This window comes from Cervus canadensis, chromosome 12, assembly GCF_019320065.1.
Source record: "Cervus canadensis isolate Bull #8, Minnesota chromosome 12, ASM1932006v1, whole genome shotgun sequence".
NCBI lineage: Eukaryota > Metazoa > Chordata > Mammalia > Artiodactyla > Cervidae > Cervus > Cervus canadensis.
In genome coordinates this window covers 29,044,888-29,072,250 of record NC_057397.1, presented here as the reverse complement: position 1 = coordinate 29,072,250, position 27,363 = coordinate 29,044,888, and the positions used below count along the sequence as shown (strand labels likewise).

At 41.2% G+C, this 27,363-nt stretch overlaps 1 pseudogene; it reads left to right on the top strand.

Annotated features, from left to right (window-relative positions):
• The first annotated feature begins 24,254 nt into the window (after positions 1–24,254).
• Positions 24,255–24,632, top strand: LOC122451385 (annotated as a pseudogene).
• Positions 24,633–27,363: the final 2,731 nt, after the last annotated feature.

Genomic DNA, 27,363 nt, shown 5'->3' with positions numbered 1-27,363 from the left:
GTCCAAACTTGAAACCAACCATTTTAGAAGACCTTCGTGGCCTTGACATGAATGGCACAAAGTGAAAACATTACTTTTTTTTCCCATTAAAAAGTCACAACTGCATGTTTTTATATACTACCCACCTGGCATCCTTAAATACATCTCATGATAGCATCTCTGCACCTCATCCAGGGGCAGCTGGGGGGAAAAATAGACTCTAAATCTCAAAGATCCTAGGCATCTTCACCGTGTGGTCCCACACATTTGAGCCCTTTGTGGTTTTCTTGTCTCCATCCCAGTCTCACTATTACAAACCTCTCACTATGTCCCTCTACCCAGCTCCAGCCTCTTCACCTTACTCTCAGCAGGTGACCTTGCCAACTCCCTTGCAGAGAACTTGAAGGTCATCAGACAGAAACTCCCTCAACATCCTGGCTGATCACCCCCTACTTTCCCACTAAAACTTTCCTTTATCTGACTTTCCTACCTTCCTTCCCCCACTCTCAGAAGTCAAAGAGTATCCCTTCTTCTCTTGTTCTATGTGAATCACTCCATCTGTTCTCACCCACCCCTCTGCTCTATCATTTCCTTTCTGGAATTGTAGACCTTTTTTCATAAGATCCTACCCAAGAGCTTATAAAGAGGTTCAAGGTTTGCCCATCAGCAAGGAAGAGAGGGAAGGAGAGAGGAAGAGGAGAAAGAAGGAGGAGGGGACAAACTCCTCTAGCTGTTGCTCCACCTCCTGTCCTCAGACAATTGTCCTCATGTCTCCAGTTTCTCATCTTTCCCTATCTATGAACACACTGCAGTTTGCCTTTTGCCTCCATCATTTTACTAAAGATGCTTTTGCTAAGGTTGCCAGTGACCTCCCAATTGCCAAATCCAATGGATATTTTCCATTCCTTATCAAACTTGCCAACTCCCTTGCAGAGAACTTGAAGGTCATCAGACAGAAACTCCCTCAACATCCTGGCTGATCACCTCCTGCTTTCCCATGTCCCATGATTATGGGACACCTGGCCCTGTCTCCTTAAAAAAAAGTGCTTCCTAATCTCCAGGACAACACACAGCCCTGGTTCTCTTCCACCTCCTGAGAGATTCATTCTCACCAGAACCCTTCATTGACTTTTTCCTTCCATCTGCTCCCCAGGCTCTATCCTGACTCTTATTTTCTTCTCACTTTGTACCTCTTCCAGTGATGTCCAGGCCTTACCAGGACCTTTAATGATACCTTCATTCCAGTGGCAGAGATAATTAGAACTTATCTGCAACAATTCCCTACAGCCCAGGGAATTTCTCTAGGCAACACCTTTCACCCACCACTTAGAACTTTCTTCTCTTGTTTGGTTTCCATCCCACTCCCTGGAATAGGATCCCTGTGCTCTGTGCTCATGCAAAGCCTCTTTGCATGCATGACTTATTTAGATGATCACCCTGGCTTTTGAGTCTACTATAACAAGAACAGAATTATTAATGCATGAATCCTTTCAACCTTTCACCTCCTTCTGTCCTCTAAAAGGATCCTGACTTTGCAGATTTCATTTCTTCTCCTCCCTCACCCCCAGAGAAACCTCCTCTGCCTTACCAAACTCATCTTTGGGGAATTTGTGATGTAGAGTCAGGAGGAAGTGGGAGGGAGCTAGGAACAGGAGATGCAGGAACTGGGGTGGGGGAAGGCTTTTCAGGATGTGTATGAGGGTTGAAGGAGTTTGTGATGAGAGAGAGACAGAAATGGGAGAGAGACAAAAATTGGAAAGAGATGGGGATTTTAAGAGGTACTACTGTGGTCTATGTTCATTCAAAATATGTTATGTTCACTCAAAATATTATAGACATGAAAGCAAATAACTTGAGTAGTTTGGATAGTACTTTTGGGTTTGGGCAGATTTTCTTTAATGGCAGTTTTGCTCTAAAGATGGGCTTCAGGGTTTCCCCAGTATACCCCTCCTCCCCACAAGTCTCCAAACTGAAGCACCGATTCCCCCTGGACATCCCACAGCTCAGATGTCCTCATTTTCCCTTGAGGCCAACCTCTGTGGAAGAAAAGATCCAAGTGCTCATGTGGTCTTACATATGAGGCTCCGGGTTCCAGACCTGAATTGTCAAGTCATTTCTTTCTTCTGAGCCCCAGACCAATACATTAAACTGTTTATAAAACATTTCATCTAACATTCACAGAACTCTCACAGTCGCCTTGTCCCAAAGTTGCCTCTTTGTCTTTATCATCTCTTCCTCTTAATGTTGTTCCTCTGAAGTCCCTCAGAAAGACATCAACCTCAACTGAGTCACCTGATACAGAGACGTGGGTGTCATCCTTTCTTTGTTAAGACCTCCTCTAGATGGTCATCAGCCCTCTCCTGATTCTTAAATATATCAACACACTGAGTCACTTGATGCTTCTGAAACTCTTGAAGTTTCTAAGTTTTTCTCATTATGCCATGGAGCGTTCTCTTGTGTTTGCCTTCAGCGTCTATTTCCTACCTCCACTCTTCTGTTAAACATTAGATGATTCTTAAACTTCATCTCTTTTTCAAAGTTTCCCTTGATTGCCCGACATGGATTGATCATTTTTTCCTTTATACTACCTTGAACTTACTGGTATTAAGGCAGACATCACAGTGTATTGCAATTATTTTACTTATTCAACTATCTCTGCTCCTATTCAATGACATTCTTAAGGGAAAACACAGTATCTTATTACTGAATCTCTATCACCCAGCGTGGCATCTGGTTTCTGGTAATAGCTCAATAGATAAACACTTATAATTCCACAAATGAATTAGCAATTAGTTTATGAGGTAGTCAGGAATTCAAATTAGAGATAGAAAAGATAGGCTTCATGAATTTAAATAGTTTGCCCAAACAGCTGCAAACTGAGGGATCAGAGTTTGATCTTGGCCCATTACTACAAAGCCCTTAACTTTTTTTTTAAACAATAATCATGCTACCTCTTAGCTGTGGTCAAAGCCCTTCTTATACTTCAGGAAATTTTATCTGCTGATAGTGATCATGTTTATCCCCTTATGGTGACTTTTCTTGAAGGGCATTTTCTTGGAGGTAACCCAAGGACACGAGAAGAATTTCAACCATTCTGTTTTCACTGAACATTTTAAATCTCATTTCTGAAGTTTTCCTCAGAAATTCAATTTTACAGCCATTTCTTCTGCATTTATTTCACACAGTCTAGGTGGTGGTATTGTTGGAAAGTAGGTTGGAGTTGGGATGCCACAGTTCTGCCTGTTGTCACTCACAGAACAACAGCCATCAATACCAGGGGCACCTGAAGTAGAGGTAGGTGCAAGAGTTTATTTTGAAGAAAATTAAAGGATGCAATATTGCTAGTTTTTTGCGGGGGAGCATTTATGTTCAATAAATCCATAAGACCTTCCTGTGGATTTCTCAGAAGTCAAATCAAATAATCACTGATGCCAGTGAATATTCTTCTTTTGGGTTCATTTCTGTAACTGCTGCCTACGGCAATGTAGCGTGTGATGTCTGACATACTATCTCAGGGAAGGAAAAAGAAGCATTTGGAAGTCCATACTATTTAAAAAAACAAACAGTTGGCTCTCTCCAATTGGAGGATATTCTGTTTCATTATGGTTATGCTTTTGTTTGCTCATCCACAGTATCTCTTTTTTATTTCATCTGATAAGAATGTGAGGGTAATGGATCATTTCGAGTCATTTAAAATACTCTACCGCTTTCCTACGTTGTTCAGGGCATCTGAGTTCTTTATAAGTGGAACAGAGGAGAGTTGTGGCACCGATCAGAGTCACTATGGAATTTTAAAATAGGCATTACTGTTTCCAATACTCAAGGACATGGGTGAAAGTGTACACTTTATCAGTGTAAACTTATTGAACTATTGATATTTAGGGGAAAGAGACAGCAGCTCACTTGCAGATGGAGTAATAGGGAGAAACGTAATGGAGATTCTAGTTTATTCTACTGTCATTCTCTAAGGACTTTCTAAGCATTGGGCACTGTGCTGCATGTTAGGAACACAGAGACTGAACTACCAAGCCTGGTTTCCACTCTCAAAACACTTGTGGAGGAGTAGGCAGTCATGGAGGCTGCACACTGACTACTGGCGAGGGCCACGGGGGCTACAAGCATGGAAACCCAGGGGTGCAGAGGGGCGCCGGCTGTAGAATGGGGGTGAAGGAGACTCCCCGGAGGGGGCACCTGGGCTGGAAACCCAGGGGTGCAGAGGGGCGCCGGCTGTAGAACGGGGGCAAAGGAGACTCCCCGGAGGGAGCACCTGGGCTGGATCTTGAGGACAAATAGGAGATGGGCCAAGAAGAATATTAAAGGCAGAGGAGGAGATCTGCCTCTGATAAATGAAAGAGAGATGACAAGACTCCTTCAGGAAACTGTGAACATTTCAGAATGGATGAAGTAGAACTTTGAAGGCTGAGAGTGTGGAGGGCTAGTCCCGTGAAGTCCGTGGTAAGGGGTGGGACAAAGGTATGAGCCCCAAAGAGGGGGAGGGGTCCATGAGACAGCCTCCACAGCTTCCTGTCCAGCTGCAGTTGAGCCGGATGTCTCTGGTGGGCACAGCCTTTTTCTAGAAATGCCCACTTCCCGGAAACAGCCCTGAGTCATTGGCCCAGAGTTCACAGGGCTTGTTCCTCCGAGTTCAGGGATGCTAGGAGGCGGAGAAACGAGCCCCCTCCCAGGAAACACTTCCCAGGAGCCTCTTGCTCCCAAATGGGGACAGGCGTCCTAAGAAGTGACACGCTGCGGGCCTCTGCTCTGCCATCAGCAGCTGAGCCGCAGCGCCGTCCCAGGCTGTGCAAGACCAGCTGCCTGTGCCGCCGCATGGCCGGGTACCCGCAGGGCAGGGACCGAGTACATCGTCTCTCCCAGCCCGTTGCTTCTGATAATTGCTTAGTAAACCCTCACAAGCGTATTAACTCTTTTGAACTCTTGTTTAATGGTGATTGATTGATGCTCAATAAATATTTACAAATAATAATTACAATCAGTCTCTATGGTACGGGGAAAACAAAAGCAAAGGACAAGAGAGAAAAAATGAAGGTGCAGAAAGAATGTGGGAGAAGTAATCTTTCATATTAACCCATTGATGTTGTTGTTTAATCGCTGAGTCATCTGACTCTTTGTGACTCCAGGGACTATAGCCCACCAGGCTCCTCTGTTCATGGGATTTTCTCAGCAAGAATTCTGGAGTGGGTTGTCATTTCCTTCTCTGAGGGATCTTTCTGACCCAGGGATCAAACCCACGTCTCCTGCTTTGGCAGGCAGATTCTTCACCACTGAGCCACCTGGAAAGCCCTACTAACTCATTGAATGCTTACTAAATCACAAGTCATTGTCATAACACTTCCGTATATTATCTCACTTAATATTTACAATGATCTACGATATACGTTATGATTCTCTCTCCTTAAAAAGTAAAAGACCGAAGCTCAGAGAAGTTGAGTAACTTTCCTAAGGCCAGGGAAGTGGTTTTCTGACTCCAGAGCAGGGATCTTGTTTGTTAAATCCAGCTTCTGGTGAGAGAAGGACTGGCTTGGGGGTTTCCCGGTAAAGCTTTAGTCACAGTTCAGACTTGAGTAAAAACAGCGGGAGAGTCTGCCTTCTGTTTCAGTAACTAAAGAATAAAGTTTAAATTTTGCTTATGTATAGTCTTAACACACAGGATGCATGCGTGTGTGCATGCTAAGTCGCTTCAGGTGTGTCCGACTCTTTGCGACCCCATGGACTGTAGCCTGCCAGGATCCTTTGTCCATGGGATTCTCCAGGCAAGAATATTGGATTGGGTTGCCATGCCCTCCTCCAGGGGATCTTCCTAACCCAGGGATGGAACCTGGATCTCTTATGTCTCCTGCATTGGCAGGTGGGTTCTTTACTACTAGCACCACCTAGGAAGTCCTAAATCTTGCTTGGGAGGCTTTAAAAAAAAAAAAACAAAAACCCAACCCTAAGGACCCAGCCATCAACACCCCACACAATTTTCTTTGGACATTCTGGGTCACCACTGTCCTTCCATGGCCCTTCCCACTCTCTCCCTCAATTTTTCTGATCCTTGTTTCTAATCCTTCCATATCTATTTTGATGACAAGTACATGTATACTTTTCTGGGGACTCTAAATTAGCAGGGAAGCCAGAGTTTAAGATCTGATATCTAAAATCTGGTATAGTGACAAATGCCCACACTTGATGTGTGTGTTCCCCCGGCATCATCTTGGAACTTCCCATCAGACACGAGAAAAAATTTTCTCAATAATATTATCCATGACTGAGTAGTGGGTGTCTTTAAAAGCATTAATTTCTAAATGCACTTTGGCTATCAGACTGTCAAAAGCCCTACCAGAGGATCCATTTAAAGATTAAACAGGAGTGTATTTGAAGAGGTCTGCTTTTGCTATGCCCAACCGCACTCTGTACTTCCATGATTCATTACGTGTATCTAAGAAACAGAAGTTGTGTTTTATTTAGCCTGCAGATAAAATATTACTGAGTAAGCAGTAACAGGGCTTCCCTGGTGGCTCAGGAGTAAAGAATCTGCCTGCCAAGGCAGGAGATGTGGATTCAATCCCTGGGTCAAGAAGATCTCCTGGAGAAGGAAATGGCAACCCACTCCAGTGTTCTTGCCTGGAAGGTCCCATGGACAGAGGAGCCTGGCAGACTGTGGTCTATGGGGTTGTAAAAAAGTCAGGCATGACTAAGTACACACAGTAAGCAGATAATTAAGCGGAAACACGTCCTGTTTCAATCCATATTAAAAATTTTTCTAAGTTTCCTATTTGGGGTAAATAATGCATTATCGATTTATTTTCATTTTCTCTTTCTTTTATTCATGTATGTTTTCTGCCAGGCACATGTGGGTGCTGTTAAGGCACCGGACAAGCAGCAGTGAACATCACAGGCGCATTGCTGCTCTGACCAAGCTTACAGTATCAAAGAACCCGCATTCCTGAGATCTTCCTTTTAGTGATTCAGTATGGAAAGGCTTAGGAGCTGGGATTGGGAATTCAGCTAGGAAAAGGGATAGGAGAGCATTGAGGGGGGAGGCAAAGGCCAGATGGTGGAGGCTCAGGAAGGTCTTGTAGGCAGACAGGTTCTGGCCTCTGAGAGGAGAAAGGAGAAGTCAGGTGAGGAACCTTGGGGGCCCATGGAGTTGGTCACCCACAGGCAAAGGGCTTGGGCACCAAGGGTCAGGAGTCTTGGCCAAGCATCTCAGTCAGTTACAGTCAAGCCCCCAAAGCAAGAAAGGAGCTGAAACAGGCTGGCTCAGCAGACAGGACTCGAGGTTTGACGTGGAGGGTTTTCGAGCATTTTTGTCAAGGCCGAAGGACGTGTCCGACTCTGTGTGATCCCATAGATGGCAGCCCACCAGGCTCCTCCATCCATGGAATTTTCCAGGCAAGAGTTCTGGAGTGGAGTGCCGTTGCCTTCTCTGGACTTAGCAGGCACACATGCATAAATAATTAAGATTGTTTGTTGTTATTGTTTATTTTTTGAGATCTTTTTCTTTGGTAGCCTTTGCCCTATTTACATTTGCCCTATTTAAATAGGCACACTTACATTCTTCCCTATACATCTTACATCTTTTACATAAACAGTACATCATATAATCCCATATATGATTGTTCATTGGAAGGACTGATGTTAAAGCTGAAGCTCCAGTATTTTGGCCATCTGATGCAAAGAGCTGACTCATTTGAAAAGACCCTGATGCTGGGAAAGATTGAAGGCAGGAGGAGAAGGGGACGACAGAGGATGAGATGGTTAGATGGCGTCACCGACTCAATGGACATGAGTTTGGGTAAATTCCGGCAGTTGGTGATGGACAGGGTGGCCTGGCATGCTGCGGTTCATGGGGTCGCAAAGAGTTGGACATGACTGAGCGACTGAACTGAACTGAACTGAAGTATATTATATGACCATCCTTCTCTAGGAAGTAAAAACAGTGTTGAAAATAAAAACCAAGGTGGAGTGTGAATGCTGGGTTCTGGGTTTTATATGTGTGTGTTAGTTGCTCAGTCGTGTCTAACTCTTTGTGACCCCATGGACTGTACAGCCTGCCATGCTCTTCTGCCCATGGGATTTTCCAGGCAAGGATACTGGAGCAGGTTGCCATTTCCTTCTCCAGGGGATCTTCCCGACCCAGGGATCGAACTCAGGTCTCCTGCATTGCAGTCAGATGCCTTACCATCTGAGCTACTAGGGAAGCCCGGGTTTTATATAATACAAGGTAAAGGAAACCTGGTAGCTGGCATTCATAAAATTAGTTTAGATGTTCAAGTCCTACTGTGTGTTTCTTGGTTGTCCTAGCTACCCAGTGTACAGATAAACTCTGAAATAATGAAAACCCTGGAAAGAAGGTCAAATGCTCAAAACTATACTCTTACAAGGACTATAGCAATCACCTTGTTATAGCTCCTTCAAAAAAATTTTTGAACAATGTTTTTATTTTCTGGGTTGAGTTTTTCTAGTTAATAACTTGTTTTCTTTTAAAAAAAATACTCCTAGTCCAAGAAAATTGGTAACCACATTTATTCCTTCTACCTCTGAAAATAGAATCTCCTCAGTCTCAAGGTGAATGACTGGATGCCCTGAGATCGCCATTTGTTCAACTCAAGCTTCAGACAGCATCAACCCTGTAGCAACAGGCGTGATCAGACCAAAATAGGCCCTCGCAAAGGAAGCATCCTGAAATGTCTGTCCTGCTTTTGTCAATTCCGGTCTCGTCTGTGTTAGTTAGTTTAGTTCCTGTCTACCCAGATTAGTTATCTTTCTGTGACAGTTTATAGAGAATCTTTAACTCAGGGACGTGACAGAGGAATCTGTTGGAATGACAGCACCTTTTACACCTAAAGTTTACTAAACATGTAAGTTGAATATAAACATACAGGTGATTCTGAATACTCTGTGCTGTTGCTGTTTCATCACTAAGTCGTGTCCGACTCTGCAGCCTTGTAGACTGTAGCCCGCCAGGCTCCTCTGTCCGTGGGATTTTTCAGGCAAGAGTACTGGAGTGGGTTGCCATTCCCTTCTCCAGGGGATCTTCCTGACCCAGGGATCTAACCCGCATTTCCTGCAGTGGCAGGTGGATTCTTTACCACTGAGTCACCGGGAAAGCCCTTGAATACACTCTAGTTCTTTCTTACTGAGAAATTGGTAACAGTGCTTAGTGTGATTGTGGGAATTGTCTCAGCTACTGGACAGCCTAGATTCTCTTTTCCCAGGTTTTAGAATATATTTCTGGATATTTCATCCTACTTACCATAGAATGTCCACTTCTTGTTCTGGGGGCTGTCACTACTAACCTCAAAAAGTTTTCAGGCTTCACTTGCAACATGTACAGACTATGTATAGAATTATTTGCCTCTCTCTACTCTGTAAACTGTCCTCTAGGAAACACCATCATGTGTCCTGTGCCAAATATATATATATATCCTGGGAAGTAGCAGTAGAGGCAGCATTATTCTTTTTCTTTTTTGTATTGTCATCCTGTTCATTTAACTTCTGTCCAGGTACATCATGTGAAATGCCAGGCTGGGTGAATCCCAGGCTGGAATCAAGATTCCCAGGAGAAATATCAACAACCTCAGATATGCAGAAGATACTACTGTAATAGCATAAAGTGAAGAGGAACTAAAGAGCTTCTTTTTTTATTGTTATTGATACAGTTGTAGTTTATTAGTTCAGTAATGTTAATATTTTGGAATTTTTCACTTAACAATGCTTTTTTTAGTTTTTTTATTTTTCTTAATTTAGTTGTTTTAATTGGAGAATAATTACTTTATAATATTGTGGTGGTTTTTGCCATACCTCGACACAAATCAGCCATGAGTACACACGTGTGCCCCCATTCTGAACCCCCTCCCACATCTCTCCCCACCTCCTCCCACTGGGTTGTCCCAGAGCACCAGTTTTGGATGCTCTGCTTCATGCATTGAACTTGCACTGGTCTTGTATTTTATATATGGTAATATACATTTCAATGCTATTCTTTCAAATCACCCAAGCCTCACCTTCTCCCACATAGTGCAAAACTCTGTTCTTTACATCTGTGTCTCTTTTGCTGCCTTGCATATAGGATCATTGTTACATTCTTTCTAAATTCCATAAATATGTGTTAATATACTGTATTGGTGTTTCTCTTTCTGACTGACTTCTCTGTGTATAATACTTACTTCTCTGTGTATATGCTCCAGTTTCATCCACCTCTTTAGAACTGACTCAAATGCATTCCTTTTTATAGCTGAGTAATATTCCATTGTGTATATGTACCACAATTGCTTATCCATTCATCTGCCAATGGACATCTAGGTTGCTTCCATGTCCTAGCTATTGTAAACAATGCTACAATGAACATTAGGGTGCATGTGTCTCTTTCAGATCTGGTTTCCTTGGTGTGTATGCCCAGCAGTGGGATTGCTGGGTCATATGGCAGTTCTATTTCCAGTTTTTTAAGGAATCTCCACACTGTTCCCCAATAGTGGCTGTATCAGTTTGCATCCCACCAATAGTGTAAGAGGATTCCCTTTTCTCCATACTCTCTCCAGCATTTATTGTTTATAGACTTTTTGATGATGGCCCTTCTGACCAGCATGAGATGATACCTCATTGTGGTTTTGATTTGCATTTCTCTGATAATGAGTGATGTAGAGCATCTTTTCATGTGTTTATTGGCCAACTGCATGTCTTCTTTGGAGAAATGCCTGTTTAGTTTCTTTGGCCCACTTTTTGATTGGGTTGTTTGTTTTCCTGGTATTGAGCTGCATGAGCTGCTTATGTATTTTGGAGATAATCCCTTGTCAGTTTTTTCATTTGGTATTATTTTCTCCCATTCTGAAGTCTGCCTTTTCACTTTGCTTATAGTTTCCTTCGTTGTGCAAAAGCTTTTAAGTTTAATTAGGTCCTATTTGTTTATTTTTGTTTTTATTTCCATTACTCTGGGAGGTGGGTCACAGAGGATCTTGCTGTCATTTATTAAAGTCAGAGAGTGTTCTGCCTATGTTTACCTCTAAGAGTTTTGTAGTTTCTGGTCTTACATTGAAATCTTTAATCCATTTGAGTTTATTTTTGTGTATGGTGTTAGAAAGTGTTCTAGTTTCATTCTTTTACATGTGGTTGACCAGTTTTCCCAGCACCACTTATTAAAGATATTGTCTTTTAAAGCATCTGCCTATAATGTGGGAGACCCAGGTTCGATCCCTGGGTTGGGAAGATCCTCTGGAGCCGGAAATGGCAACCCACTCCAGTACGCTTGCCTGGAAAATCCCACAGACGTAGGAGCACTGTAGGCTACAGTCCATGGGGTCGCAAAGAGTCGGACACTACTGAGTGACTTCACTCATTTCACTTTCTCCATTGTATATTTTTGCCTCCTTTGTCAAGGGTAAGGACTTTGGCATTTCCTTCCTCTGGGCTTTGTATTTTGTTCCATTGATCTATATTTCTGTCTTTGGAGGCAGCATTATTCTTAGTGTCTAATATCTTGCAGGCTCCATGTCACCTGCCTGTTGTATGTTTCTATTGCCTTTGCCTCAAACTCAACATCTAAACTTGAACTAATCAGGGACTTCCCTTGTGGTCCAGTGGTTAAGACTCCAGGCTTCCAGTGCAGAGAGTATGGGTTTGATCCCTGGTTGGAGAACTAAGATCCCACATGCTACATGGTTTGGTCAAAAAAATAAAAATTAAAAAACAAAAAAACCCTTGAAATAATTTTTCCTAAAACCAGCTCTCTTCTTGATTTTCTACTTATATTACATATTTTCCTAGTTACTCAGGCTTAAAGCTGTGAAACCATCTTTGATGCTTCATCTCCTTGGCCTCTGTTAGTTAACAAGCCCTGGCCATCCATACTTTGTAATCTCTTTCACGGTTGTATTTTTTACCCTACCACTGCCACCTTTCCAGTTCATGTCCTGTTACTTCATGGAGGGACCATTGTGATGGTCTCCTTGCCCCCTCCTTCAGACTCACCCTGCTATGCTCTGGCCAGATGATTGGTGATTAGACCCTGCTTTAATCATGTCACTCTTCTACTCACATATTTCTAGTGGGTCCCTGTTGCTAACGGGATAAATTCCAAACTCCTTGATTTGGTGGGTAAGCATCCTGATGCCAAGCTATCTCCCTAATCTCATCTTTTAATTCTCACCTAACCTCAGCTCCAGTGAGATGTCATCTACTTGCCCTTTCTTCAACATACCCTGTACATCCCACCCCCTCACCAGTGGCAAAGCCATTTCTTTCACTTGGTTGACTAAGTCCGTTGTCATTCCTAACTTCCTTTTTTCTCTGGTCACTTTCTTCTCTAGAAGCTGAAAACACTAAATATCGTCTTTCCCAACCTCCCTTGCAACTTGGGTCAGTCATGTGTCACAGTGGAACACTTTGAATGTCATCACATTTGTTGTACTGCTGTTCTGCTTCTAGAAAAATTATAGTAAATAGTGTAGGAATGTGGGTTCAATAAAATGTCATGGTGGGGGCTTAGAGCCAAAAGAGGAATAGTGCTACAGTTTCTAGTTTACTCAGCTGAATTAAAGATTTCCAGTTAAGAAACACAGCATCAGTTTTTGAGAAGTTCAGTTTTTGTCTTCCTTCTCTCTTTCTTTTTCTTTGATTTGATGGAAATAGGTGAGGGAGGTGGGATTGTTTGTTTGACATCTGGAAGTAACAGGAAGGTTTAAACCCTCTTCTTTACCTCTTGTGGTTAAAAAAATTTTAAAAAGGTGGTTTTATTTGCTAATGATTTAGAAGCTACATTCTATTTGATTGATTGCTATGGCCGGGCACAGAGGTGCTGTTAACAACTAGTAGTCATAAAACTCAGACTTCTTGTTTACTTGAATTTCAGCAGATTCCTTCACAAGGATGTTAAGGTTTTTTTTGTTTTTTGTTTTAATGTGCTTAGGGGGTTACCAAGTCAAATAGTGAGACCCATAAACTCTTGAACTTAAGTCCGCTAAGTAGTAACTATAGAAACTAAAAGGGTCATTTAGAAAGGCTACTAACAGTTAAAGACACCTGTGGTTAACACCAAAAAAAGAGAGAAGGAAAGCCTGTCAACCCTCAGTCCACTCCATGAGCAATTTTACTTCTGTTTCTCACCAGTGAAGTGGAACCTGATTTTTAAGTAAAACGTCTGAACAAAAGAGTTACAATGTAGCAATAGCTGTGGAGGTCAGATTAAGCGCTCCCTTTTAACAGGCAGATGATGTTTGATGCCTTCACACATTTGAGCAATTCAGCTTCATAATCAATCCTTTTCTAAAGGTTCTCATGAAAATACCACCCTCTGAACCATTTCAACCCTGGCATTTGTGAAAGATGTCAGTTTCTAAAAGGAAATGCAGTCATATTTGCTTTAAACCTTTATCACATGCTTCACCATGGTAGAGTTAGGATCTAGTATTTTAGGTACATGCCTTTAAAAGCCAAACTCTAATCCTAAATGTATCCCAATGTATAGAAGAGTGACTATAAGTAACCAATGAAGAACCAAGAGCAGAAAGGAGGAGTCAAAGGAGGCAGAAGGCCTCTGAAAGGGATGTAAACTAGAAGGGAGGGTACAGTCAGGAGGACTTAAAGTCCCCATTCCTTCCACTGCCCCCAGGGTTCTTGCAACAATTCAAAAATGCACAGTATCGGGTTAGGGTTAGGGAGGCCGATGTAGATGAAGCCGTCTGATGGAAAGCTGGTCTTGATAAATATTTAAATAGCTCTCTGAGTGTGACAGAAGACCAGGGGACCAAAAGCTTTCCTTCTGCAGGCGGGATGGGGGATGTTCTAACGGAGATGGTGAGATTCAAGCTGGGTCTTGAACAATGAGTAAGACTGTCACAGCTGGAGTTGCAATCCTGTGCCATAGCTCACATGGGAGCAACGACGACTGCATAGGAAAGCCAGACTCAGCTCATACATCAGACTGAGAACTTCACCCTTTTGGTCCACTTGTAAGGCAGTCAGTAAGGTGTCTGCTATCTGAGCAAGAGGGAGAATGATTTGAGTGAAGGTCAGGGCTTCCCGGTAAAGCCCACCCCTGCCCCTTCTCCACAGGTGTCAGCCTGAGCCCCTTTCATGGCAGACAGCATGGAAACCCCCTCCACCTCCTCAGTTTCTCCATCTTCACCTGTGCTTCCATGTCCTTCCTGCAGTGGACACCTATTCTCTTTTTCTACAGAGGACCCTTCCCTGTTTCTGGGATTGACACCCTTTGAAGGGGAGGGACTTTTTCCTCCCTCCATGCCAAGCACGTGGATGGCCAGTCACAGCATCTTGAAGCCCTGGAAACAGCTGTTGTGTTAGGACCAGTCAGCAGGTGTAAGGCTGGAACCAGTCCTGAAATTTTTCACACAGAACACAGGCAAAGAGTTTTAGTCTCTTTGATGTTGGAGGTATAAAAGTGGAAGCTATTGATGGATGAAACTGATGTAAGAGAATAAAGCTGAAATAGAAAAGCAGAGTTGAGAACTCAAAATGGCAATGCTTAAATCGTAGTCAAGTTTTCCTGAAATTCAAATAAGCTTGTACAACACTGCTATATTCAAAACGGATAACCAACAAGGACCTACCGTATAGCACATGGGACTCTGCTCTATGTTATGTGGCAGCCTGGATGGGAGGGGAGTCTGGGGAAGAATGGATACATGTATATGTATGGCTGAGTCCCTTTGCTGTGCGCCTGAAACTATCACCACATTGTTAATTGACTATACCCCAATACAAAATAACAAGTTTAAATTTTAAAAAAAGAAGCTTGTATATTCTCCTCTGAGACTTCCGGTAAATCTCATTTATGTCTCTGATTAGCATAGGGTCCTGTCACTTGCAATGAGCATCCCAGGGCTGCTGTAACCAAGTACCAGAGATCAAGTGGGTTAAAACAACAAAAATCCATTCTCTCATTTCTGGAGGCTAGAAGTTAAAATCAAAGTGTCAGCAGGGCCATGCTCTCTCCAAAGCCTCTAAGTGGAGGATCTTGCTTTACTTCTCCCCAGCTTCTGGTGGCCTAGGTATCTGCTGGTTTGTGATAGTGTAACTCCTGCCTTTGGAGTGCTTCATTCAGATTTTATGGAGAATTATAGCCAAGGCAAAAAGACCATCTGAGAACAAGTACATACCTTTTAGAGGACAAAGTGATGAAATTCCTTTGATAATCCACTCACTATTTATTAGGAACCTAATTTTTTTGTTGTTGTTCAGTCGCTAAGTCGTGTCTGACTCCTTGCAACCCCAGGGACTGCAGCATGCCAGTGAACCTTATATCACAGGAAATAAAACATTTTGAGGGTTGGTACCAGTCCTTTCAAATCTTCAGAGAAGCAGAAACTTCAAAAAAGCCTGAATCTGTTTTTTGTTTTCATGAGTCATTCTGTAAGGAAGACAAATTTCAGACCTATCACACACACACACACACACACACACACATTTTCTCCATAAGAATGGGTGGCAAACCAACAAATATACATACAGCCTGGCATGAGGCCTGCCTTCCACTTTATAGACAGTGCCCGGCTAATTTCTCCTAGAGTACAAAATGAAAGAAAGAAACAAATCACCTCCTTCAATCATTACAGCAAAGCTCTTTGTGATGTGTTTTAATCCACACCTAGAAGGTGTGAATTAAACTAGAAGATATTAAATGTACCCAATAGCTTTCAATTTGTGCCAGTCTGATTCTCCCTTCAGTCTTTCTCAATGGATAAATTCTTACCAGGAGAACAGTCTACTGCTCTGCACTTGCCTTGATATAATCTCTAGTGGCCAGGAGGGTAACCATTGCTGGCTTGTTTGTATTTGTCTTAGGGGCTAGGTGGAGGAAATTGGACCCAATAATTAATTCAGATTCATTGCCCAGGGATACGTCAAGAAACCTGAACTTGAATCTCAGGCTGCAAAAACACAATTCAAAGAGAACATGATATTCCTTCTCCCTTGTCATTTTGCCGATAGAATTGTAAAGCTAAGTGGAAGATCATCCCCTATTGTATTACATTCACTCTAAACATCCTCCACTCTCAGAAGCGGCAAAACTGAAAGTAAAGTGATACCACCAGTGAACTTCCTTGATTTAGAATACAGCATTACCAGCACAAGTCCAATTTGAACTTTTCAAGTGATCTTTGACAAGCGAGAGCTAGATCCTTCTACTGATTGCCCCTCCATGAAAAACATACTGTACGGTGGGACTGTGGGGTTTTTTCGTCCACAAGCAGTTTTATAATGGAAAAACACTGTGACCTTAACCTTACAAAAAGTTGAAAAACACAGACAGGCTTTATGTTGAGCATCAACAAAAAAATACCTAACTACCAGGCTTATTTCCTGGCCAGTGCATTTGATGTGTTTGTGAAGCCTCGTAAAGTGTTAACAGCAGCTGTGACTACATGGAAAGTCTCCTTAGGCAGGTTGGTACATGACTTCAGCCTTATTTAGAGTTGTCATCAGCTCCTTGTAGGATACTGGTTTTTCACAGTGCTCTGGGATGCAGTTATGCTTTCCAGGGTGCAGTCATCAGCCTCTGCATGATTGTTTCTTGGAGTTTTGGTGATGCTTGTTAAATAGTTGCATAAGAAAATTTTCCTCTTGACTGCAAGCCACAAAACATCATCTCCTCTCTTGCTCTTTCTTTTTTTTTTTTTTTCAGTAGAAAAGCAATGTGTGCTTTTTTTTTTTTAATTTGGAAAAAAAATCTTTGATCATCTCATCTCTTCTTGTATCCACTGTTAATATCCTAGTTATAACCTCACCACTCACTTGTGTGCCTTGGTTCTTATGTGACGAAGTTGGGCGATTATACAAAGTATACAATTTTGTGTTCTACTTTTTTGGGAAAGATTGTATCTATATTTTTGCTCATCTTTAGAATTATTTTAGTAACTTCAAACTTAAAAGTGTTGGCCTCATAGCTTACCTAACTGTTTAATTTGCCCCCTCAAGTCCAACACAAACATTTTCTTCTGATTTTATAAACAACTTCATAACCATCATCTCTGTGCAAAAAGAATAGCAAATTCCCAAAATACAAGGGATTGCAAATTATTAATATTTATAACTCTTGGATCAGCCTTCTAGTTACTTTCCAAAAGAATTCTGTTATTTTATACAGACACTAATTATATGCAGAGTACCTAGTTAGTTTATCACACACCTATCTTGCCATCAGATTTTGTGATATTTTTAATGGCTTCTCTAATTTAATTGATGGCTACAACAGTGCCCAGAAAAGTTCGTTTCCCCATAATTTAGGTTCACTATTTGTGTTTCTTCTCTTATAAACAGTCTTTTTATGCTCTTTCCCACATACCTATCAGTGTCTTAATGTTTTTCTTATGGATTTGTCAGAGCTGTTACTATTTAATATTTGGTCTGCTATTTGCTATAAATATTTGTTTTACTTTTAAACTCACACACCCAGATTTTAAGATTTTTACTGTAACCAAACCTGTGTATTTTCCCTTATTGACTTCTGTTGCTTTTAAACTTAGGAATCTCTTCCCCATGCATAAAGGGGACAAATCAACTCCATTTTCTTTCAAATTTTCTGATTAAACTCTTTAAGTTGTGTGGAATTAGTATTCACAATGATGTACTGACCTAAACTGTTTTCTCAATAGTTAGCCAATATGTTTATTCATTTGCTGAATATTTATAATGTTGTATGGTACCACAATATTGTAAAGTAATTAGTCTCTGATTAAAATTAAAATATATATATCAAATTCTAGAACCTCAAAAAAGAAAAAGAAGTAATTCTTACATTTGAGGTTCAATCTGTTCTGTTTTGGGTTTCTCAGGTGGTGCTAGTGGTAAAGAACCTGCCTGCCAATGCAGAAGATGTAAGACACCCTGGGTCAGGAAGATTCCCTGGAAGAGGACATGGCAACCCACTCCAGCAAGCCTGGAGAATCCTATGGACAGAGGAACCTGGAGGGCTGTGGTCCATAGGGTCAAAAAGAGTTGGGCATGACTAAAGACATGCATGCATGTACTGTTATGTTTTACTGAACTACCGGTTTAAGACATAACTGAAATTATTGTAGCTTAATAATGTACTGGCGCAACCCGTATGCCTCCAGAGATAACATTTTCTTTCAGCAGAATGCCTCTTGGGCTGTACTACACAAACTTCATGGAGCATACTTTTTGGTACAATATTTTTTTTTTTTCACCACTGGTTACATAGGAAAATTTGATGTTTCTCCATAAAACTCAATATGAAAATTTAAGCAAAATTATGACTAGCATAAGTCTTGAGTGAAATAAAATTAGCAGAATATTAGAGTCATGTTGAAACCATAATGTGTAAACCACTTTGAAAAGCACCTTAAGTGACATCAAAGGGAGTTTGGAGCATTATATCACAAAGCGAACGTTTGTTACTAATCCTGCTGTTTGGTGAGAAAGTGATGTTCTAAACATATTACTATACACTATATATAGTGTTTCTCTGTGTCAGAATACAATGAAAGTGTAGAAACATCGTAACATTCCTGCACAAAATTAAAAAACTGAAACCGTTTATAAGAAAAATCAGGCAAACTCAAAGTGATGAACATTCTTCAAAACTGTCAAGGTCATTAAAAACAAGGACGCACCATTTTGATATATATATAGTATATATGTTCTAAACATATCTACTGTAACCTGATGTATCTGATATACAGGTATTTTACTTTGTTGTGCTTTGTGTTAGGGAAATTATTTGGGTGTTTTATGTTGATATACCAACCATGTAATTTTTCCCATTAAAATAGTGGTAAATAAGCTCTCGGTCAGCATTTTTTGGGCAGTAAGTCTGATTATCAAGAACAAATTATTGACTTAACTGGGAGGTCCCTGTTCTTTATTATCTTGCAGGACCAGAATTGCCCTACAATTATTTCTCTTTTCTACAATATTTTTTCTTCTCTTTTTCAACTTTTTAAAAACTGAACCATTGAGAGTAAGTTGTTTACACGATGCCTCCAAATACCATAGGATGTAATTCCTGTAAACAACGAATTTCCCTGTTAATGCTTCCCCAGAAAAGATCAAAATCAGTAAATTAACACTGATGTGCTGCTACCATCTAAGCCATAAGACTCCACACAGATTTTGTCCCTTGTCCCCAAATTGCTATTTATAGTAAAAGAATGTAGTTCAGAATCATTTTTTTTTTTTGGTCATGTCTCTTTGCGTACGTGTGTGCCAAGTCACTTCAGCCGTGTCCGACTCTTTGTGACTCTGTGGACTGTAACCCGCCAGGCACCTCTGTCCATGAGATTCTGTAGGCAAGAATACTGGAGTGGGTTGCCATGCCTTCCTCCACGGGATCTTCCTCACCCATGGATCAAACCTGCATCTCTTATGTCTCCTGCATTGGCAAGAGGGTTCTTTACCACAGCACCACCTGGGAGGCCTCATGTCTTTTAGTCTCCTTCAAACTATGATCGTTTCTTGGTGTTTCCTTGTTTTTAATGACCTTGACAATTTTGAAGAATGTTCATCAATTTGAGTTTGCCTGATTTTTCTTATAAATGGTTACAGTTTTCTAAATTTGTGCAAGAATGTTACAATGTTTCTACATTTTCATTGTATTCTGCCACAAAGAAATACTAAAATTAGTATACTGATTTCATCCTCAAGTTTATAAAGAAACAAGAATAAACAAATAACGTAAAACTGTACAGAACTACCAATACTTCTCCACCTTGTTCTTGACAATAAATCAAATAGAAGGCTAACATACCAGTTAGCTATTGCTGTGTAACAAACCACTTCAAAACTTATAACTTAACAACTGTTTTTTAGTTCGTGATTCTTTACACTGGCAATTCAGACTAGGTCCAACTGGGTGGGTTCTTTTGGTCCAGCTTGGACTCAGATGATCTTAGCTGGGCTTGCTCATAAGTATACAGTCAACCAGGTGGAGGGTGGTTTAGTTGGGATGACTCATTTCTTCAAGCTCTAAACTTTTCAAAAGAGCAGGAGCACATAAGCGTCTTGAGGCCCAGGCTCAGAACTAAGACATTATCATTTCTGTCACCTCTGTCAACAGAAATCATACTGTCAGATAGATTCAAATTTTGTATAACTATTATAACAATTTCTATGAATGGGAAGAGTAAGTGCTTTTGGTTAATAGTAATATTCAATAGTAAATTAAAAATAGAAGTTGTTCTGGTTACCTATGACTGTGTAATAAACTGGCCTAAACTTAGTGACTTAAAGAGTGTTAATCGCTCAGTCATGTCTGACTCTTTGCGACTCCATGAACTGTAGCCCACCAGGCTACAGTTAATAGTAATATTAAATAGTAAATTAAAAATAGAAGTTGTTCTGGTTACCTATGACTGTGTAATAAACTGACCTAAACTTAGTGACTTAAAGAGTGTTAATCGCTCAGTCATGTCTGACTCTTTGTGACTCCATGAACTGTAGCCCACCAGGCTCCTCTGTCCACAGGATTTCCCAGGCAAGAATACTGAAGTGGATAGCCGTTCCCTTCTCCAGAGGATCTTCGCAATCCAGGAATCAAACCCAGGTCTCCTTCATCAAAGGTGGGTTCTTTACTATCTGAGCCACCAACGAAGCCCTAGTGACTTAAAGAACCAGTTAATTTTGTTCATAATGTTTATATAATATATCATAAATTCTGGAAGGGTTTATTTCTGATCCATGAGGTATCCGTGGTTGCTAGAACTGGATGATCTATTTCTAAAGTGACTTTCACTCATATGTGACACAGTAGTTCACTATGGCCTCTCTCTTCCCACACATGATATCTTATCTACCAGGGCCTCTCCAGCATGGCCGGGCTTCTCACAGCACAGTGGTATGAGGATAGTCATACCTCTCAAGTCGTGGCTGACTTCGAAGAAACAGACAGTAAAAGCTGCCAATTTCATATGCCTGAAACTAACACAACTTTGTAAATCAACTATAATCCAATAAAAAAATTTTTTTTAAGTTGCCAGTTTCCTAAACCCTGAACTCAGAAATTGGTGCAGTTTCATTTTAGCCATATTCAGCTGGCCAGAACATTCACAGAATCTAAGCAGATTCAAGGGGAGGGACCCAGACTTCCCACTTATCAAACAGAGGAATGTCAAAGAATTTGTGGCCATAGTTTGCTCTATAGTCACAAATATTATATTCTTCCCATATGCAAAATGCACTAACCCACTTCCACAGTCACCAGAAGTCTCACCCCATTATGTCATTAGGTTTAGGCTTAAACTGTAAATCTCAGGTCCAGGTGCAGATAAGTTTCCTTAGATTTGATTCTTCAGGTATATGTCTTCTCAATCTGAAGTCCTCCTCTGAATAAAAAAGTTACTTGTATACACACACATAATGCTGGGACAGTCATGTGTAGACATGCCCTTTCAAAAATGGGGAAGACAAGGGGCACAGAGCAGTCACTATTCCATAATGATAAGACATTCAGGTAGACACATGTTGCCAGCGTCTTGATAAAGCTCTATATCTGCAGCTGTGGTATGATTCTCTGTGGTTCTTGGCTTTTGACCTTTGGGTTCTTGGTACTGCCTTCTAAGTCATTCTTCATTTTCTGTAAAAAAATAGCCTGTGTCTTCTGCTGAGTAAGTTTCTCAGCCTGAATCCTTTCTCTATTAGTTTAGGAGTCCAAAGCCCTCTTTTAATTTGATGTTGTCTCTGACCCTTTCATTCCAAGATGGTTAATTCCTTTAAAAACATTATGGGATTCCTGTATATCAAACTATAATCCATTCTGTTAGATCAGAGTCATGACCACAAATCCTTTTGAGCTAGGCTCTTCTCTGCCTTTGGCTTTTTGGAAATCTGCTTCAGGATGTTACAATAGCCTAAAGATTACCAGAATCTCTATTGTTTAATAGAGAAGGGTGATAAGGCATACTCTTCAAAGCTTTTGTCTGATAGGGCCTATCAACTTAAAATGTTTCTGAGATCTTATCAAAGGGATTTATGCTTGCAGCTTTGACTTAATCTTTACCCTGAGTCTTTGTTTTACTTTTACTTTGTTTTACTGCCCCTTTTAAAATTTTTAGCTGGAGGCTATTTCTTGCTTTAAAAGTATTTTCTTAGCTAGATCTGTGTTCTAGGTCTGTTTTTGAAGCCAGCAAGTCTTGGGTTCTATCTATTTCCTCTAAATTCTGCTAAAAATTGAATAATCTATTTAGCTAATTTCTCCCTATCTCTACTTTATTGTATGCAGATATAAGAATTATTTGGCAGTCTGCCTGGAAATCTACTTGTTGAGATCCACTAGTGTATTAGGCACATCTTATATTTTCCAAAACATGTTAGGTGACAATTTCACTGAACCTACTATGAATACAAAATAGAGGTTGCCCTCTTGCCAAACCTCAATAATAACCTCCTGTCTTTCTCCATTAACACTCTTTTTCAGTCTCAGCCCACTGTCCAGTTTCAAAATGAATGCCACATATTTTGCATTTTTATAATGAGAGCAACTACATCTGTTCCTGTTTTCAATCGCTGCATTACAAACTACCACAAAATTAAGTATCCCAAACAGCTATTTTATTTGCTCAGAATTTGGCGGTTCAGAATTTGGATGACCTCAGCTGGGCAACTTGTGTTTCTGATCCATTTGTCTTCAGCTAGGGTCACTAAGGTTGAGTACCCACTCACAGGAAGGCTCACATATCTTGCTCACGTGTTTAGCATCTCAGCACTTCTTGGTCTTGCACCATGTGGTATCTCATTCTCCAGGTCCTCTTCACAGGGCTTTAGCTTCTCACCACATGGTGCTCTCAGGGTGGCCATACTTCTTCCTGGAGGATGGCTTCTATGAATGAGTGTTCCAAATGACAGAAAGCAGAAGCCATCACTTTCTTAAGGCCTGGGCCCCAAGATGGTCAGAGTGCCATCTTCACCATGTTCTGCCCTTTAGAGCAGTCACAGAGCCCGCCTAGGTTCAAGTGGAAGAGACACTTGCAGTGGGAGAAGTGCCAACATCTTTGTGACCATCTTTAACCCACCTTAGAGCTGAATCTTTGTTCTCTTCCTGTAACAGGTCAGGGAATTCTGAACCAGAAGACAGACCAGTATGATCGAAGCCCAAGTCTAGCCTCCTTAACTGGTCTATTATTATCTTGGTCTCACTTTCTTTCTCTGATCGTCTGTTTCTAAATACAGTAGGATATGAATACTCCATAATTTAAGATTCATGGCTACATTTATATTAGAATCATCCTGAAGGTTCATGACATAAAATAATGTGTCATTTGGCTGAGGTATCCATTTAAATTATGTTTATCCAGAGGCTGCTATACCTAGTCAACTTATCAACATCTGCATACAGCTCAATAGAGCTTAATTTTCTCCTTAATGTTATGTCAGTTCTTTTCATGGTTTGGTTAAAATTTATTTTCTTAGAGAAAAACATTCAATAAAAAAAATATAGCTTTTAACAAAAGTTTTGAATAAATAAAATAGAAGGGTGTTTAATTTGATTGTATCTTGCAATACTATAACAGGAATGAGTATACCATCAAATTCAATCTTCCATTTGTTAATTTAAGATACATAATGCAGGGTCTACTTCTCTGCTATATTTTCAACTTTGGGATTCCCATGATCTCTACATATATCTATTGTATATATGATCTCTATCATATATCTATTGTGAAAAACCAGAGTCTACTACAATGATAATATCAATTTCACAGAGTTGCTAAAATAATAAATGAGATATACCGTGTAGCCTGCCAGGCTCCTCTGTCCATGGAATTCTCCAGGCAAGAACACTGGAGTGGGTAGCCATTCCCTTGTCCAGGGGATCTTCACAACTCAGCTATCAAACCCGGGTCTCCTGTGCTATAGGCAGATTCTTTGCCATCTGAGCCACTAGGGAAGACCACAGAAGTAGTCACTGGCCTAAAACATGCTGTTTCACTAGAACATGGATTCTTGGAGATAAAGACCTTGGTATATTTCTCTTTAAGTCACTGGTACATAGCTTAGTGCCTGCACATTTTTCTGACTACGTTTGACAGAAATATAATTCAAATGAGCATAAGCAAAAATGAGAATCTGTTGCTTTACTCTATCAAAGAAAGCATGATAGAACTGAGAACTCTGAGCACAAACCAAAGAGTGGTTGGCAAGGGCCAGGCTGAGCTGTGGGAAGGGCACCCTACTCTCCTCTAAGAGAGTAGGGCATGAAGCATTGAGGCAGGGGGACATGACCAGCTGCCCTTCACCGCCAGCTAGGAACAAGCACGTGGCCACTCTCCCACCGGCCTGCCCACGATCACTCATCCATAGAAATGTCAGTTGCTGGCATCCAGGGCCTGCAGGCCACCTACCACCAGGTCCTTGATGAGGTGGAGTTCCTCCTGCCTGAGAAATTGAGGCTGTCGTACAACCACCCAGCCGGTCCCACAGTGTTTTTCTGGGCTCCAATTACGAAATGAGGATTGGTGTGTGCTGAACTGGCTGACATGGCCAGACCTGCAGAAAAACTCAGCACAGCTGAAGCTACTGTTCTGGCTACAGGGTTTATTTGGTCAAGATACTCACTTGTAATTATTCCAAAAAACTGGAGTCTGTTTGCTGTTAATTTCTTTGCTGGGACAGCAGGAGCCTCTGAGCTCGCTCATATTTGAAGATATAACCAAGAACTAAAAGCTAAAGCAAACAAATAAGAGTTCCTGATCACCCTAACAATCTTGATGTGGACATAGCCACTGAGACCTAGTCTGATTTATTATCTGATTGTTGATAAGGTGATGCTAATTGTGCTAACGTTTATCAGGCATAAACTCTAACTGTAATCAGGAGATAGTATTTATACTTGATTCAACAGGAAAATGGAGCAAATCTTTAATAAGACAAATACAAAAAACAAAACTGTGGGAAGAGTAGTTGGTTCAAAGGAATAGCTGGAAGATTTCCTCAAATCTACCAAGAGCTATATCTTTCATTTCTTTCCTCTTTGCAAATTGATTACATTCATCTTCCAAGTCTTAACATCCTGCAGCTTTCAACCTTTCTTTCACCAAGTCCAACAATCTTGGGTTTTCTTTGTCAATCTTAGACCAGGTGACAATCTCTATATCAATCAAATACGTTTATTTTTAAACTCCAGCTGAGTTTTATAATTGGCCCACTCATAAGTCATTTCACTATGATCAGGGGGTCATACAAACACACAGTAAGATTCCAAAGTAGTCATAAGAAAGAGGTAATATAAGTTATAAGATAAGAAGAAGCTGTAGACGTGGTTTCCTCAGCAGACAGTGCCACAAATTTCTAATAATCTTGACATTTGATAAAAAAAAAATTCCTTACCAAGTGTCTGTTATTTCATATTATAGCCCCAAAATATAATCTAAATGTCATAGCTGTGTCAAGGCCCATTAAGGTCTTAGCCATGGTCGCACAATCAAATAAGACATTATCACAATTACCACATAACTAGTTCTCTCCACCACAGGAACTACTGCATTGACTTCTAATTTCTTTGTCTTGGCTCTGACTCCATGCTAGGAAGTCAGCAAGCCATGGGAAAAGATCAGGCGTTTAGCACTCTTCTCTAATATGCTGGCAGGGAAAAGCTGACTAGCTTATACCATCAGAATTTCAGTAACCTAACAAGTAAAAAATAAGAAGTTCTATAAATTATGACCCATTATTGGCATTAACTGCCATGCAGGTAAGGACTATAAACTGTGGTCAGATTCTGCTATTTCAGCAATAAACTGTTCACCTGCCACTTACTCAAGAAGCATTTATTAAACCTCTGTTAACCTCTCTGGGAAGGATCCCCACACACATTCTCTGTGGTCACTGGCTCTGTCTTTCAGAAATATTTATTAAAGAAGCACTTGCTGAGCACCTGCCAAGCTCTGAAAAACAAAAGCTACACATAAATAAATAATTTGAATGCCAAGTGATAAGTTTAATGATGGATATGCAAGGGCTTGGGGTGAGTCAAGTAAGAACACGTAATCATCCTGGAAGACAGCACTGACTTCTTTGAGATGGCACTTGAATCATCTTAAGCAGTTAGTAGGAGTTAATCAGGCAAAAAGGAAGGAGGGGATTCTAGGAAAGTATGAATAAAGGAAAGCATCATGGTATGAGCAAGAAACTCACACTTTGGTGTTCCTGAAGTATAGACAAAAGGAAGTGAGTGACAAGAAAGGAGGCTGGAAGACAATAGGGATCCCATGGTGAAGAGCCTCGGATACCAGATTAAAAGAGCTTAAATTTAACCTTAGGGAGAGGGAGAGACTTCCGTGGTAGCCCAGTGGTTAAGAATCTACTTTGCGGTGCAGGGGACTTGGGTTCAGTCCCTGTCTGGGGAACTAAGTGAAAGTTGCTCAGTTGTGTCCGACTCTTTGCAACCCCCTGGACTATACAGTCCATAGAATTCTCCAGACCTGAATACTGGAGTGGGTACCCTTTCCCTTCTAAAGGGATCTTCCCAACCCAGGGATTGAACTCAGGTCTCCTGCATTGCAGGCTGAGCCACAAGGGAAGCCCAAAAATTCTAGACTGAGCATCCTATCCCTTCTCCAGCGGATCTTCCTGGCACAGCAATTGAACCGGAATGCAGGAAGTGGATTGAACTTGCAATGCAGGAGATTCCTAGGGAAGTCCTAGGGAACTAAGATATCCCATATTCCATGGGGCAACCAAGCCTGGCCCATGGGACTGGCCCATGCACCCCAGTACTAAAGATCTTGCATGCCACAGCTAAGACGGAATGTAGCCAAATAAATAAGTAAATTATTTTTTAAAACATCTTTAAAGCCACTGGAGCATCTCAGTGTGAGGGGGTGGGTGGCGAAGGATAGAGCAGTCATCATTCACGTTTGTGAGGATCAGTCTGGTTGATGTTTGGAGTATTAATATGGCGGTTCCTAACAACGACTGACACCCAGCGTGGTTTGTTTCACTGCAGCTGGTGAGAGCAGCACCTGCATGGGGTTATATTCTGGGATATAACCCAGCAGCCAGCATACTTAAATGTAATCCCAAATTGTATTCCTTAAATAATCCCAAAGAGAATCTAATAGCTTAGCCATAATTTCTCATTCCCTTTTTTCTCAGTATCTCTACCCGCCCCCCTCAGTTGCTGTAGTATTTTCTCTTCATGCCCTAATATTCTCTCTGCACTAAAGCTTGGGAAAGTATAATAAACATTCAGCAGTCATTTCAGTTCAGTTCAGTTCAGTTCAGTTCAGTTCAGTCAATCAGTTGCGTCCGACTCTTTGCGACCCCATGAATCACAGCACGCCAGGCCTCCCTGTCCATCACCAACTCCCGGAGTTTACTCAAACTCATGCCCATCGAGTCGGTGATGCCATCCAGCCATCTCATCCTCTGTTGCCCTCTTCTCCTCCTGCCCCCAATCCCTACCAGCATCAG